The sequence below is a fragment of the Lissotriton vulgaris genome, chromosome 7, assembly GCF_964263255.1.
Source record: "Lissotriton vulgaris chromosome 7, aLisVul1.2, whole genome shotgun sequence".
Lineage (NCBI taxonomy): Eukaryota > Metazoa > Chordata > Amphibia > Caudata > Salamandridae > Lissotriton > Lissotriton vulgaris.
This window is the reverse complement of record NC_141695.1, coordinates 198,806,239-198,821,205: the sequence shown is the minus strand read 5'-3', so window position 1 is coordinate 198,821,205 and position 14,967 is coordinate 198,806,239. Positions and strand designations below refer to the sequence as shown.

Genomic DNA, 14,967 nt, shown 5'->3' with positions numbered 1-14,967 from the left:
CCCCAAGGGTCCCCTAGTGCCCATCTCATGTCTGCTTAAGTTGGACCTGGTTAGTCTGCTGACTTCTACCTGTTCCTTTTCTGCCTCATCCCCTGATACCAAATCATCATCCTCATCATCAGCATCATCTGCTTCCTGAAGAGGATGGTCCTGGGCATCAAAGGGACCCTGTAAGGAGGGCATGTTGCCATCTGAATTAGAAGGGTCTGGGTTACCAGCCCTCCTTGCATCATGAGTCTCTAAGAGACCAATCAGAAAGGCAGTTGTGGGGTTAGACCCCTGCTTAATCTTCCTAGAGGTACACACTTGTCGTAACTCATGGAAGCTAAGCGCAGTATATCTTGAAGGGATGACCTGTGGAGGGTCAACTGACACAAGGGGAACCTCAGTGTTTCCTCCTTTGTCCGACATACTGTTTCTAGTGTGGTGTAAGTGATGCACCTACCTACACTATGTGTTTACCTACTGATCCCTTGCTAAGAGTTGCAGCCAAGGTGTGCTAAGCCTTGAGGAGCTACAACAGCTGGTTCAGTAGAACTCAGAGTATTCTAAGCTTTAGTTATGTGTACCTAACAGTACTTATGTGATCTTTCAACAAGATATTCTTAGGATACGTGTGGTAAAACAACAGCAAGCTCAAATCCCAACCGCTGCTCACCAATGTGAGAAGGTGGCCTGATATGCAGTGCTCACTATTCTAGTGAACACTATGTATCAGTCCAGCAACCCTTATTGATGATTGGTTGTAAGTCAACCTTATAGACCAGCTATCCTAGTAGCGTGGATACGAGCAGTCTAAGGCTAAAGACTCGAGAGGGCGCGTTAAGCCAGCTGTTTACCACACATATACCCCTTGAATACCAAGTGAAAGGACACCACACAAGTGTTATGAAAATAAACAGTTATTTATTTAAAGATCACAACAGCCCTGTACTCTTTATGAGGACAGGGTACTAAGCACAAACCAAAACTCTTACAAAAATACTTAAGTTAGCACAGTATATACAAATGCCCGAGGGGCACGGAAAACCATATACTCTGAAAGTGGAATGCGAAATTCCTAGCAGGTAAGTACAGTACTAATAGCTTTTGGAATCGCTAGGACTTGACTAGGGAATCGTTAGATTATGTCTAGGAGGCCTAGGGGACTCGGGTGCAGTGTGTGCACTCTCACGCGAGATGCGGGACAAAAGTCTATGGTAGCTAGGAATTAGAAAGTTAGTGTTCTCGGGCGAACCCGACCTGGTAGGGAGAAAACGAAAGTAGATTCTGACCCTTGGATAGTGAGGCTATGCTGGGGCACCGAAATGCCGAAGTTACCTAGCCCAGGGGCTGCAGCTGCATAGGTCTGAAAAGACGTCGGGAATCCTCGTAGACGGACCAGGAGCCGGAAGAAAAGATGCTGGCCGGTGACCAGTGAAGAAAGTTCAGTCGGATCCAAGCCTGGATCTTGAAGATAGATGACACCTGAAAGCAGAGGGGACCAAGTTCGAGACTACTAGCCAGTAGTCAGTGGGCACCAGGAGGGCACCGGATGGTAGCCACCTCGACTAGGTGAGTGGGTGACGCTTGACTCGAAGATCTCACGGACCAGGAGGCGTTGTCGGCGACCAGGATGGAGGATCGAGCTGTCCCACGAAGATAGAAGCTGTCGGCGTCGCTGGACCCAGGATTGGGCAACAAAGCCTTGGCAAATTCAAGCCCACGCGGTGGACCTAAAATGGCGTCTGGAGTGGACCAGGAGGGTCCGGGGTGCCTCTCTTGAAGAAGGAAGCAAAGGCCAGCCTGGAGCAACCAGACCAGCAGTCGTGAAGTCGTTGGGCGTCGTTCAGAAGGCCACAAGCCAGCCGGCTAGTAGCCAAACAACGCGGTGCACAGCAAACAGCAGAAGGGCCCCACGCAGATCGTGGAGATGCAGGGAGGCTGATCTTGGGTGCTGGAGCTGCGCAGGGTCGGGGCTTCTCGGACCCCAAAGCACTCACCAGTGGAGGACACGGTGGGCTTGCAGTAAAGATGTCGTGCAGTCTTGGCGATCGTCGGTCCCTCGAGGTCTCGTCGCACTCACGGTTCTCAGCTGGGCTGTAGAGGTGAGTAGAGGTCAGAGGGGCCAGGGAAGCCGGGTCTCGTCGAGCTGGGTCGTCGGATTCGTGATGAAGGACTTGCAGCAGACCGCAGTGTTCTTTAGGATGGTGCCTGCGGATGCAGGGTGACTACTCCTTAGCCACAAGGGAGAATCTTGAAGAAGAAATCGTGAAGTCCTTTCGAAGAAAGTGGTATCTTGATTCCAAAGATGATCTAATTTTAACAGGGGGCCCGCTCCCATCTTTATACTAAAAAAGGGGGCTGACCCGGTGACTAGGTCCTGCCTATGGGTGGGACTAGGTGGGGGGTGGTTACACCCCTCAGCCATGCCGGACTTCCCCAGGCCAGGGGCTGGTGTGCCCCTGGAACTGGTTCAGACCGGCCTATGCGTAGTGAGCACCGGGGTGCCACTCAGCAGTCACCTTCCTGTAAAGCCCTGCCTACCCAGGATACACAAAACCATGTCTGGGACGGTGCTAGCACCGCCCCTGACAGGAAACCCTTTGTCCAGGCTCCCCTCGCTGGAAGGACTCCCAGCTGCAGGGGGTCAGACTCGTGTCTGTGGTGGCAGCATCCATTTTGTGGAGCTGAGGCTTCAGTTAACTTTAACCGGGGTTCACAGTTACATACATGTCGTGTCCCTCTAGAAGGGTGGAATGCTAACCCCGTCGCCAGAATTGGCGAGGGGTTAGTATTCCAATTCGTATGACACCTTACTCGACATGTTTTGATAAAGCAATACCAAAGATAGCATTTAACCGCGAGGATTATAATGCACTTAAGAGTATATGGTATGCGATATCATGGAACAGCTATTAGGACTTGATTCCGCAAGCTGCAGACAGGCTCAGCTCATGCCAGAGCACCATCTCACACGATTCCAAGCACTCTGCCTTCAGGATTGTCAAGGCCTGCCATAGGAGTGACTGATAGGAATCTGTGTGTCCATTTTAGGGTTAGGTATAGGTATACTACACCTACAGCAAAGGGTGATTACACGACTTTGCCCCAGCTGTCATGCAGCCAGTTGTGTCAAATTTAGGAGGCCAGCCAGGGGTGGCACAATACGTGCTGCAGCCCCTGGCAGCCCTGGGTACACCTATGCCCTGAGTTACAGGGTCTGATAAGGTGGCCCAGTACCAATTGGTAGATGCACCTAGGGTACATGAGGTAATTTAGAAAGAGAACAGCCAGGCTGTGGGTCTGATTGGCAGGCCCACAGCCAGAGAAAGTCGTAAACCAGTGAAACAAAAGCAAAAAAATCTGGGTGATCATAGGATTGCAGACCCTACTCTCCTACAGTCCTCATCCTAGGTAAACAGAAAGATCTCTGGCGCCATAATCCCTGGTCGGCAGAGATGGGAAACCTCCCCACACCTAGTAACCATGTTCGGAATTTGGGCGTCATTGTTGACGACTCGCTTTCTATGAACCAACAAACCGTCAAAGTAACTGCGCTTTGTTTTACTATCCTGAAATGGCTCAGGAAAATAGTATGGATGTTACCTGTTTCCACTCAAAAAACAGTGGTCCACACCCTAGTTACATCATGACTTGACTATGGCAACCTAGGCTCAACCAAAGCTGTGATCCGTAGACTTCAGTTAGTCCAAAACTCTGCCGCCAGACTCCTCTGCAGAATTCCCAGGGCCTCGCCCATTTCTGGACATCTTCGCAACTTACACTGGCTAAGGGGGGAGAACCAGATTAAGTTCAAAACCCTGAGCTACATGTTTAAAATCAAGGCCGGCACTGCCCCACACTACCTCCAAGCACTTTTTCGTCTCCACTTTCCCTCCCGCCACCTACGTTCCAGAAACATGAGCAATTTCGTAGTACCCAGAGTTAAATTCTCCAGAATGGGAGGTAGATCCTTTTCTTATCTTGGCCCCTCTCTCTGGAATGCTTTGCCCATTAACATTCGTAAAGAAACTGACTACTTTGACTTTCGCCAAACACTTAAGACCTGGCTTTTTGATCAATAATTCAAACTGACTGCCCGAGATGTTGCTCCACGTCCGTTATACCGCACTGAAACCCTTTTTGGGTAGCTGAGCGCCTTACAAATCCAATAAATAAATAAAATAATAAATAAATCAGTTCGATTTCGGTCGTCGATGCGGGCCGTTGGGCCTACCCACTTAGTAGCCTACAACTCATGGAAAAGACGCCATTCAAAAAATTCCTTGTGTGGAGCAAAATTTCCACGCAGCGACCATCACGAGGTGTGTAACCTGTGTTTATCACCTGAACACGACGAGTCGAGCTGCACAGCTTGTGGATCCTTTCTATCCAAGAAGACCATTCGAGATCGGAGGGCCCGTCAACACGACATGCAGAGATTAGCTCCGGATCCGATGGATATCTTGGTAGGTCCATGTGTCCCCAAGGAAGATTCCGATGTTCTCCAAATCGTATCTGAGGCAGACTACTCCGATGACTCCATACCATCAGGTCAACGCGTGAGTACGACTGCCCCTACCCCAGCCTCAACACCTAAACCAAAGGCTGTGGTCAAAACTCCCCCTTCGGGGCCCAGTTAAGACCGAGACATTGCTTCGAAAGCCCCGCCATCGAGCCGGGCTCCGAAGAAAATACTAAAGCCTTCCGGTAGCTCCATACCGAGCAAACCGCACGTGCCGAAACTACCAGCTCCCTTGGCACCGAAACCGAAAGAAGTCCCGGTTCCGAAAAGCACTCAGAAACCGTTGACTCCTAAAGACAAGACGGCACCGAAACCAATGAAGCCGGTTTCCGATGCTTCCAAGCCCACCAAAACAGCTTCCAGCCCAAAATCTTCGGTGCCGAAACCCACTTCACCTTCAAGAAACCCACCACGAACCACCACACCCAACAGATGCCTCACTGCTGCTGGAGAAAAGTCACCGAAGACCAGCTAACCACCACCCTCGCCCAGATCCCATCCGCTGACCATACTGACCCCGCCGCCCGCAACCTCATACAGTGGATCAACGACTGCGACAACACACTCGCTCGGATCAAGATACCCTCCAACAATCATACCAACAAGAAAGCCAGCTGGTTCACTGAAGACCTCCGGGCCTCCAAGCAAACCTGCCGAAAGCTGGAGAAGATCTGGCTCCGTGTACGAACACCGGACAGCCACGCCGCCCACATGAATGCCACCCGCAGACACCATCACCTCATCAGATCCGCCAAAAAGGCCTCCTTCAAAGACAGCCTAGACTACAAAACCTGCTTCCGATGCCTCCAAGCCCTCAAACCAGGCCTCCACTCCGAAAACTAGGCCAAAGGACTAAACAACAGCTCCTAAGGCTAAAGACAAGCAGAAACCAGGCCCGGAGCCGAAGAAAATTGGTGCCGAAAGCGATTTCTCAAGAAGAGCTTTTTTGACCTGATCCTTTGCAAAAAAGGATATACATAGATCCAAAAACAGGACATGTTTCCACTATGCCACATAGAAAGCGGAAGATAGCTACAGCACCTTCAACACCAGTGCCTGTCAAGAAGGACTCTGCCACATCACCTATGCACTCTTCTTCTCCTGTACCTCCTCTTTCACCTTTTAACATTTCACCTCAAAGTTCACCTGCTCATTCACCACAAAATTCTCCACCTCAATCTTCACCTCCACAGACACCTCCTCAGCATGAAGACTAGTATAACATAGGGGATGGGGGAGACCCAGATGAGCCCTTTCCATACCCTAGTGATGTACCAGACTGGGAATATCCAAACCCACAAGATGTACCAAATATCCCTGACCCACATACATATCCATCCAAACCATCTCCTCCTGAAGATAATATTGGGTTTGGACATCCACTTAATAGGGCTGCCATCTATCATAATGTAACAAAGCACTCAGATGAGGCAGAGAAAGATTACCACTCCTGTAGGGGGAGATTAACACAGTTCCTACCTGTCTGGAATTCCATCACAACAGACAAGTGGGTAAGACAGACTATCCAGTGTGGTTACAGCTGAGAGCTTACAGCTAACCCTCCAAATATACCACCCAGACAGTGTCCAATCTCCACAGGCCATCTAACGCTGCTCCAACAAGAGGTTCTCTCATTGATGCAATAGAGTTAGTTCCATTGCAACATCAAGGAACAGGGGTATACTCACTCTACTTCCTAATACCAAAAAGGATGGGACACTAAGGCCAATTCTAGACTTAAGGCCTCTCAATCTTTATATACACTCGGATCATTTTCACATGATCATTTTACAACAAGTGCTTCCATTGTTGCAACAAGGCGATTTCCTCACTACACTAGACCTCAAAGACGCCTACTTTCACATTCCCATACATCCTTCTCATAGGAAGTATCTCAGGTTTGTGCTAGAAGAACAACACTATCAAGTCCAAGTCCTCTCATTCGGGGTCACAACCGCACCACGAGTGTTCACAAAGTGCCTAGCAGTAGTAGCAGCACATCTCAGAAGACAACATATCCATGTCTTCCCATACTTATAGACGATTGGCTCATAAAAGCCAAGTCGTTCAACACACATCTCAAACAATTCAGACACTGCACAACTTGGGCTTTACAATAAACAACACCAAGTCACATCTACAGCCCTCTCATGTACATCAATACCTAGGGCTACCATAAACACCAATACAGCTCTAGCTTATCCCAGTCCAGCCAGGATACAGAGCATTCAAGCCTTAGTTACAAGGTTTCAAAACCAATACTCTCTCCCAGCCAGAGTGTTCATGCAATTAATAGGCGTGATGGCATCTTGCATTTTTATTGTACCATATGCAAGACTGCAAATGCGCCCATTGCAGGAATGTCTAGCACATCCGTGGAATCGGGCACAAGGACAACTGACAGACCTGGTGTTGGACAGCTGCACACATCGCTCTCTACAGTGGTGGAACACCAAAAACTTGTCCAAAGGGCGGCCGTTCCTCGAGCCTGTTCCACAGATAGTACTGACAACGGACGCATCCCTAACAGGATGGGGAGCACATCTGCTCCACCGCACAACTCGGGGAAGATGGGCCCCTCAACAAAAGGTGCTTCACATCAATCACCTAGAGTTGCTGGCAATTTTCCTAGTACTAAAGTCCTTCCAAGTGCACGTACGGAACAAAGCTGTCTTAATCCGGACGGACAACATGACAGCCATGTACTACATACAAAAACAAGGAGGCACACATTCCCTGCAGTCCCAGCTCGCACAAAATATTTCGAGATGGGCCATTCCACAAAACATATAACTGCTTGCAGAACACCTACCAGGAGTTCATAATCAGATAGACGATCTGTTAAGTCGACAGACACAACAGATTCACGAATGGGAACTACATCTGCAAGTTCTTCAACCATTCTTTCACAAGTGGTGTCATCCAGACATAGACCTGTTTGCCTCACACAAAAACGCAAAATGCCCAACCTGACCCGCCAGGTTTCCACGCCCGCTGTCCAAGGGCAATGTGACATCTGTCCGGGTCACATCCTACGAGTTCTCTTCCAGGGGATCCTCATCAATAGTCATAAGCATTAGAATATTCCCGCCCATGCGCGGGACCCCGGAAACAATATATTATATGTGCCCCACATATACATATACATATATATATAAAAATATATATATAAAAATAAGCAATTGCAGCCAAATAAAACAGTAGAGCTGGAATATGCTGTGAAGAATTTCCACCATACATGTGTATTAGCATTAGAAACATGAGAAACAACACCAATGCTTGTTTAGAAACTGTTTTAATGCTTAGCAAGCAGTAGAAATTCTTATAACACACTGTAAGCATATACAGCTCCCAGGCTGCATTGCAAATACCCAGTCTAAAAAGACTGAAAAGCTAACCCTGTAGCTGCATGTACCAAAACTGACGCTGTGCCTTTAAGGCACCTCTGCCCCTAGCTTCCCATCATGCCTCAGGGGTTACAGTTAGGTCAGTTGTTCTTTCCGGCTCCTTCAGGAAGGACCCTGGATACACAGCTCCACATTTTTTCTGCCTTTTTCAGTCAGAAAATCTTAAAAAGAACAATTTTTTGATTTACTTTGACTTTTAACATCAGGGTCAAGTAAATAACTGCTTTCAGTCGAATTTTTGTGAGGTTTTCCTGTCAGGATGCCCTCATTATTTGATGATTGCCCTTCTTGTGACCACAAGAAGGCAAAAACGGACTCTCATGAGGTCTGTATTTTATGCTTGCCAGAAGATCATGATCCAAAAGACTGTTCTCATTGTCAAAACCTGTCTGACAGAACTTTAAAAGACAGAGAGAGGAACAGGCTCTATGGTCTGGCCCAGAGATCCATGAGGGGAAGATCTACAGAGAGGAAGAGTTCAAAGAGACCCAGAACTCCCTCCAAAGGCAAGTCAGAGCGTCCATCAACCTCAGCGCCGGGCTCGGCGCTGGAAAAAACGACATCTGATGGACAATTCGAAAGAAAAAGCTCCGTCGACGTCGGGACCGGCGTCGACGAGGAAATCGGCGTCGAAAAGAAAATCACCGACGACGAAGAAAGCTCCGCCGTCGTCAACTAGGCGACGATCGGCGTCGAGAGAAGCCACGAGATCTCCGTCGGCGAGGAGATCGGCGTCGAGACGTAAGTCAACTCCGCCGCCGTCAACCAGGCGACGGTCGGCGTCGAGAGACAGAATACACTCGCCGTCGTCTCAACGTCGACAGGCTTCGAAGAGTGTGACACCTCCGCCTACGTCTCCACGGAGGCGCTCGGCGTCGAGGAGCAAAAGCCCCCTCGGACGATCGTCGTCGAGGAAGGGATCATCGTCGAAGGCGTGTCGGCGCTCGACGTCGAGGATGTCCGATCCTCCGCCGTCGCCACATGCCAGGTCGACATCAAGGGCTTCGTCGACGACAGGACGTCGAATGCCATCTCCGTCGCCGACAGACCAACGTCGGTCGACGTCGAGACCTCCATCGACGGCAGGGCAACGCCGTTCGACGTCGAGACCTCCGTCGACGGCAGGGCGAGACCTCCGTCGAAGGCAGGGCGACGCCGTTCGACGTCGAGGGAGAAGACTCCGTCATCGGCTCGACATCACAGGTCGACGTCGAGAGAGCACAGGTCGTCATCGAGGCGTTCGACGTCGAAGATTATCACTCCGTCGACGCCGCAGAGGCGTTCAACGTCAAGGGAAAGACTTTTAAGACGTCTGCCAACACCAGTGAGACGAAAATCTCCTTCAGTGCCTTCGACTATTTTGGTGACTCAATCGGCTTCTCACCATTCCTCCTCAAGTGCCTCTAGCTCATCGAGGTCCTCTTCCAGGAGTAGAAGTCCGTTGCCCCAGCGAAAGATAACACTCTCGCCAAGATGGTATGCTCCGTTGAGCAACTGGAAGGATTCTGGAGCGACGGAGAGGCTGCAAAGATATGTAAGCCCACTCCACAGGTCACCTCTGCAGAGACTGATAGAAGAGACAGACAGACAGAGTCCTATCAGGCACCGATCACGCTCTCGGGAGAGGAGAGCGGAAAGGTCGCATACCCCAGGGTCTCCCGATCGCCACGGAGAGAGCATCCCAGGTCTCGAACACCGAGAAGGGAGGTACGAACTGAGAGGTCGAGATCTCCACGAAGGGAGCATCGGAGAGAATCACGTTCTCCTCGAAGGGAAGACCGACCGAGAAGATCGCCAGTGAGGAAGGAAAAATCTCACCACAGGAGAAGGAGAACACCATCATCCTCCTCCTCATCTTCTTCGAGATCTTCTAAAGGGGATTACTCCCCAACGCTGGCAGACAGCCCTCGCTCCAGAGCTTCCCCGCTTGACGACGTCAACACATATCTGGACGTTCTACAAAGGGGCGCTCAAAAACTTCAAATAGAAATGGCTGTTCCAGAAGTTTCCACTACTGTGATTTTTGAGACCCTTCGTCACGGCCTTTGCTCCCATTGGTTCCAGGGATAATGGACCCAATCAAGGAGGTTTTCCTCACGCCAGCAGCGATCAGGGCGGTACCGGCACGTATCCAGAAAAAGTATAGGCCGGCCGACTCGGATCCAATCTTTGTTAAAGGGGAACCTGCAGCGGACTCAGTTATCGTAGCCTCAGCTAGGAAGAATCACGCAGTCGCTCCTTCTTCTTCGGTTCCTCCTGACCAGGACAGCAAGACCCAAAATTCTTGGGGACGCAGAGTGTGCAGCACAGCGGCTTCATCTCTGAAAGTCTCTAGTGCCTCAGCACTTCTCGGCAGGTACGATAGAGCTCTGTGGGACTCCATGGAACGATTCAAAGAGAAATTGCCCAAGGAGGACCAGAAGGACTTTGAGGAAACAGTGACGGAGGGCTGTTTGGTGGCAAACCAAATGATCAGTTCATCCGCAGATAACGCCCTACTAGCAGGACATGCCTACTCACATGGGGTATGCGCGAGAAGATCTTCTTGGTTGCGTTTAACTGGTCTCAAACCAGATGCCCAGCAACGCATCCTCAATCTGCCCTTCTCAGGATCTTCACTCTTTGGAGAACATGCCGATCAGGAAATGACCCGCATGAAAACCGAATTGGACACGGTGAAGGCGGTTGGTCTGGAAAAGAAGAAAGAGCCGTTCAAGCGACGCTTCAAGGCCAACAAGAACCGGGGAGGCCAACAGAGGGTTCAAACCCCTCAATGGTCTCAGAACAAGCCACAAGGGAAGACGCAATACAGAGGAGGAAAATCGGGTAGAGGCAGAGGCGGACATCATCAGTCCTCTGCCACGCCTAGAGGAGGCAAAGCCTGAGCAGTGGCTTCCTCTGGCGCCGTTACCCACTCCAGTGGGAGGAAGTGCTTCGCAACACCTGGCAGAGTGGGTCAGCATCACAAAAGATCAGTGGGTGCTGAATATACTGCGCAATGGATATGCGCTACGTTTCCAGAAGAGACCACAACCGATTCCTCCAAGAAAGACTCGCTCGTACCATCTAAACCTCCTCAAAAGGGAGGTGAGCGTCCTCTTAAAGAAAAACGCAATCGAAGAGGTACCCCCACCCCAAAGGGGGAGAGGAGTGTACTCAAGGTATTTTCTAGTCCCCAAAAGAGACCAAGAGGACAAGTTCAGACCGATTTTAGATCTTCGGACCCTCAACAAGGTGGTGGTCAAAGAGAAGTTTCGCATGCTGGCACTTCATCAGATATGTCCTCATCTACAAAGTGGAGATTGGATGTGTTCGGTGGATTTACAGGACGCGTACTTCCACATTCCTATAACACCAGGTCATCGGAAGTACTTGAGGTTTCTGGTAGGAAACAAGCATTACCAGTACAAAGTACTTCCGTTCGGTCTAAAATCCGCACCAAGGGTGTTCACCAAGTGCATGGCAGTGGTAGCGGCATGTCTACACAAAAAAGGTCTTTTTGTGTACCCATATCTAGACGACTGGCTCCTGAAGAGTCCGTCCCCTCATCAAGCCACCAAAGACTGTCGTCTGTGTCTTCAACAACTACACAGGCTTGGGCTCCACGTGAACACAGAAAAGTCAGTCCTGCATCCCACACAAACCATCCACTATCTGGGAGCAGTTCTAGACACAAATTTAGGAAGAGCGTTTCCTTCGCAGGAGAGACTATCTTCCATGGGGCAGAAATGCAGAAAGTTACTTCAGTTTCCTCGTCCAAAGGTGCGAGAAGTAGCGTCTCTACTGGGCTCCATGGCGTCCTGCATCTTCCTAATTCCAAACGCCAGGTTGAGGATGCGTCCTCTACAAGAGTCTGTGGAAGATCAGTGGGACCAAGCGACAGGAGATTGGGAGGATCGAATCATCCTATCTCAAGCAGCATTGACCTCAATACAGTGGTGGACTCGCCCTCGGAATGTCTTGCAGGGAGTCCCTTTTCAGCAGCCTCTTCCTTCGATGTCTGTGGTAACGGACGCATCTCTGGAAGGTTGGGGTGCTCACATGGGTCATCTTCAGATTCAGGGTCGCTGGTCGACCAACCTCCAGGCATACCACATCAACATGCTGGAACTTCGAGCAGTTCATCTGGCGCTCAAAGCGTTCCTTCCAGCAATCACAGCGGACAAAATCTTGGTTCAGACGGACAACACTACAACTGTTCTATCTGAACAAGCAGGGAGGAACCCGGTCTTGCCCTCTGTCTCAGGAGGCCCAGACAATATGGCACTGGCTTCTGGCTCGGGGACTGTCGGTGGTGGCAGTACACCTTCCAGGCGAGCTTAACACAAAGGCGGACGCACTCAGCAGGCACTTCGAAGATCAGCCAGACTGGGTGCTAAACGACGAAGTAGTCGAAGAACTCTTCCGTTGCTGGGGCCGTCCAGACATAGATTTATTCGCGGACGACGAAAACGCCAAATGCCACGCCTTCGCGTCCAGGTTCCACCGACCAGGGACACAAGGGAACGCTCTCCTGCTGGAGTGGACAGGAATGTTCGCCTATGCGTTTCCTCCTCTGGCACTGATTCCGAAGGTGGTGGCCAAGCTCATCAGATCGAGCATGGACATGATCCTAGTTGCTCCGGATTGGCCACGACAATGGTGGTATCCAGACCTATTACATCTGTCGCTGTGTCCACACAGACGTCTGCCATGCAGGCCGGACCTGTTGAGCAAAATGAACGGGAGGATCCTGCATCCCAACCTCCCGTCACTGAACCTGACTGCATGGCTCCTGAGGTCTTGCAATACGGACACTTAAATCTGCCTCCAGAATGTATGAATATTTTAAGAGAGGCAAAGAGGCCTTCCACAAGGGCGTCTTATGCGTTCAAGTGGAAGAGATTTTTCATTTGGTGTAAGGACCATGGCTTTGATCCCACCAAAGGACAAGAAGAGGTAGTCCTCCCATACCTCCTTTACTTAGCGACATCAGGGTTGAAATACGCTTCTGTCAGGGTTCACCTATCTGCCATAGTAGCGTACAGAAAATCACCTACACAAACGTCGTTTTTTCAGGTCCCAGTGGTTAAGGATTTCCTTCAGGGATTGAAGAAGGTCTATCCCCCTATGAGAAATCCTTCTCCTCCCTGGGAGTTGAACCTGGTTCTCTCCAGGCTGATGTCTGCACCATTTGAACCTATACACAAGGCCTCCTTGCAGCATCTCACTTGGAAGGCGGCCTTCTTGGTGGCAATAACCTCTGCTCGCAGGGTTAGCGAGATTCAAGCACTCTGCACCAAGGAACCTTACACTGTGTTTCACCACAACAGAGTGGTAATGAGGGCTCACCCCTCTTTCCTTCCAAAAGTGGTATCGGATTTTCATATAAATCAAACGATTACCCTTCCTTCGTTCTTTCCTAACCCATCGACCCCAGCTGAGAGGTCGTTGCACTCGTTAGATCTTAAACGGGTGCTAAAGTTTTACCTAGAAAGAACGAAGGGCACCAGAAAGACAGACCAACTCTTTGTCAATTATGGTTCAATGAGGACCGGGTTTGCAGCAGCCAAAAGGTCCATCTCCAGATGGATTGTCTCATGTATCAAACTAGCATACCAGCTGGCTGGCAAACCTTTGTTACAATCACCCAAAGCTCATTCCACTAGAGGGAAGGCAGCCACAACAGCATTTTTACATGACATTCCCATGTCAGAAATTTGCAAGGCTGCGACATGGAAATCAGTCCATACCTTTACAAGGCATTATTGCCTAGAGTCTGATTCCAGAGCGGATTCTCAAGTAGGGCAAGCCTCCTTGAGAAACCTATTTGGGTAGAATAAGGCCTACTTTTGGGCCTACGAATGTGAATGTTACCTGTTGATTCCTTTGCCCGCAGGGATGAGGTGAGGCTCGCTACTCTATTCTAATGCTTATGACTATTGATGAGGATCCCCTGGAAGAGAAGGATTAGTTACTTACCTGTAATCCTAGTTCTCTTCCAGGGGTATCCTCATCAAAGTCATAAGCAACCCTCCCGCCTCCCCGGGCAAAGGACTTTGTTTATTAAGTAGGGGATGTTTTAACCTGTTATTACCATGGTTTTGTTTTCAGTCTCCGAAAAGAACAACTGACCTAACTGTAACCCCTGAGGCATGATGGGAAGCTAGGGGCAGAGGTGCCTTAAAGGCACAGCGTCAGTTTTGGTACATGCAGCTACAGGGTTAGCTTTTCAGTCTTTTTAGACTGGGTATTTGCAATGCAGCCTGGGAGCTGTATATGCTTACAGTGTGTTATAAGAATTTCTACTGCTTGCTAAGCATTAAAACAGTTTCTAAACAAGCATTGGTGTTGTTTCTCATGTTTCTAATGCTAATACACATGTATGGTGGAAATTCTTCACAGCATATTCCAGCTCTACTGTTTTATTTGGCTGCAATTGCTTATTTTTATATATATATTTTTATATATATATGTATATGTATATGTGGGGCACATATAATATATTGTTTCCGGGGTCCCGCGCATGGGCGGGAATATTCTAATGCTTATGACTTTGATGAGGATACCCCTGGAAGAGAACTAGGATTACAGGTAAGTAACTAATCCATATCTTCTCTACTTGCCCTCCCCCCCCCCCCCCCCCTCACCTTTCTCAACGAGACCCTTATGTCAGGTACCGTACCTCCCAGCCACAAATCGGCTACCATCATCCCAATCCTGAAAAAAACAGGCGCAGATCCAACAGCGCTGGCAAATTATCGGCCCATTTCTCTCCTCCCCTACCTGGCCAAAGTTCTTGAACGCCACGTTACCAAAATCTTCAGTTCCTTCATCGAGGACATCGACTATCTCTCTCCATGTCAAGCTGGATTTCGCCCCCTCCACTCCACCGAGAAAGTGGTGGTGTCCGTTTTAGACTCCCTCAGAGAGGGACAAGATGCTAATCTCCCACAGGCACTGGTTCTTCTAGACCTATCCGCCGCCTTTGACACGGTGGACCACACCATACTTCTCTCCCGTGTCAAGGCGGCTGGCATTGGAGGTCCTGCCCTTGCCTGGCTCAGCTCATTC

General features: G+C 49.7%; 1 protein-coding gene across 3 annotated transcripts in view; it reads left to right on the top strand.

Moving 5' to 3' along the window:
• USF2 (upstream transcription factor 2, c-fos interacting) overlaps positions 1-14,967 on the top strand; it is a 203,705-nt gene that overhangs the window by 166,254 nt on the left and 22,484 nt on the right. The gene's annotated exons all lie outside the window — the stretch shown is intronic.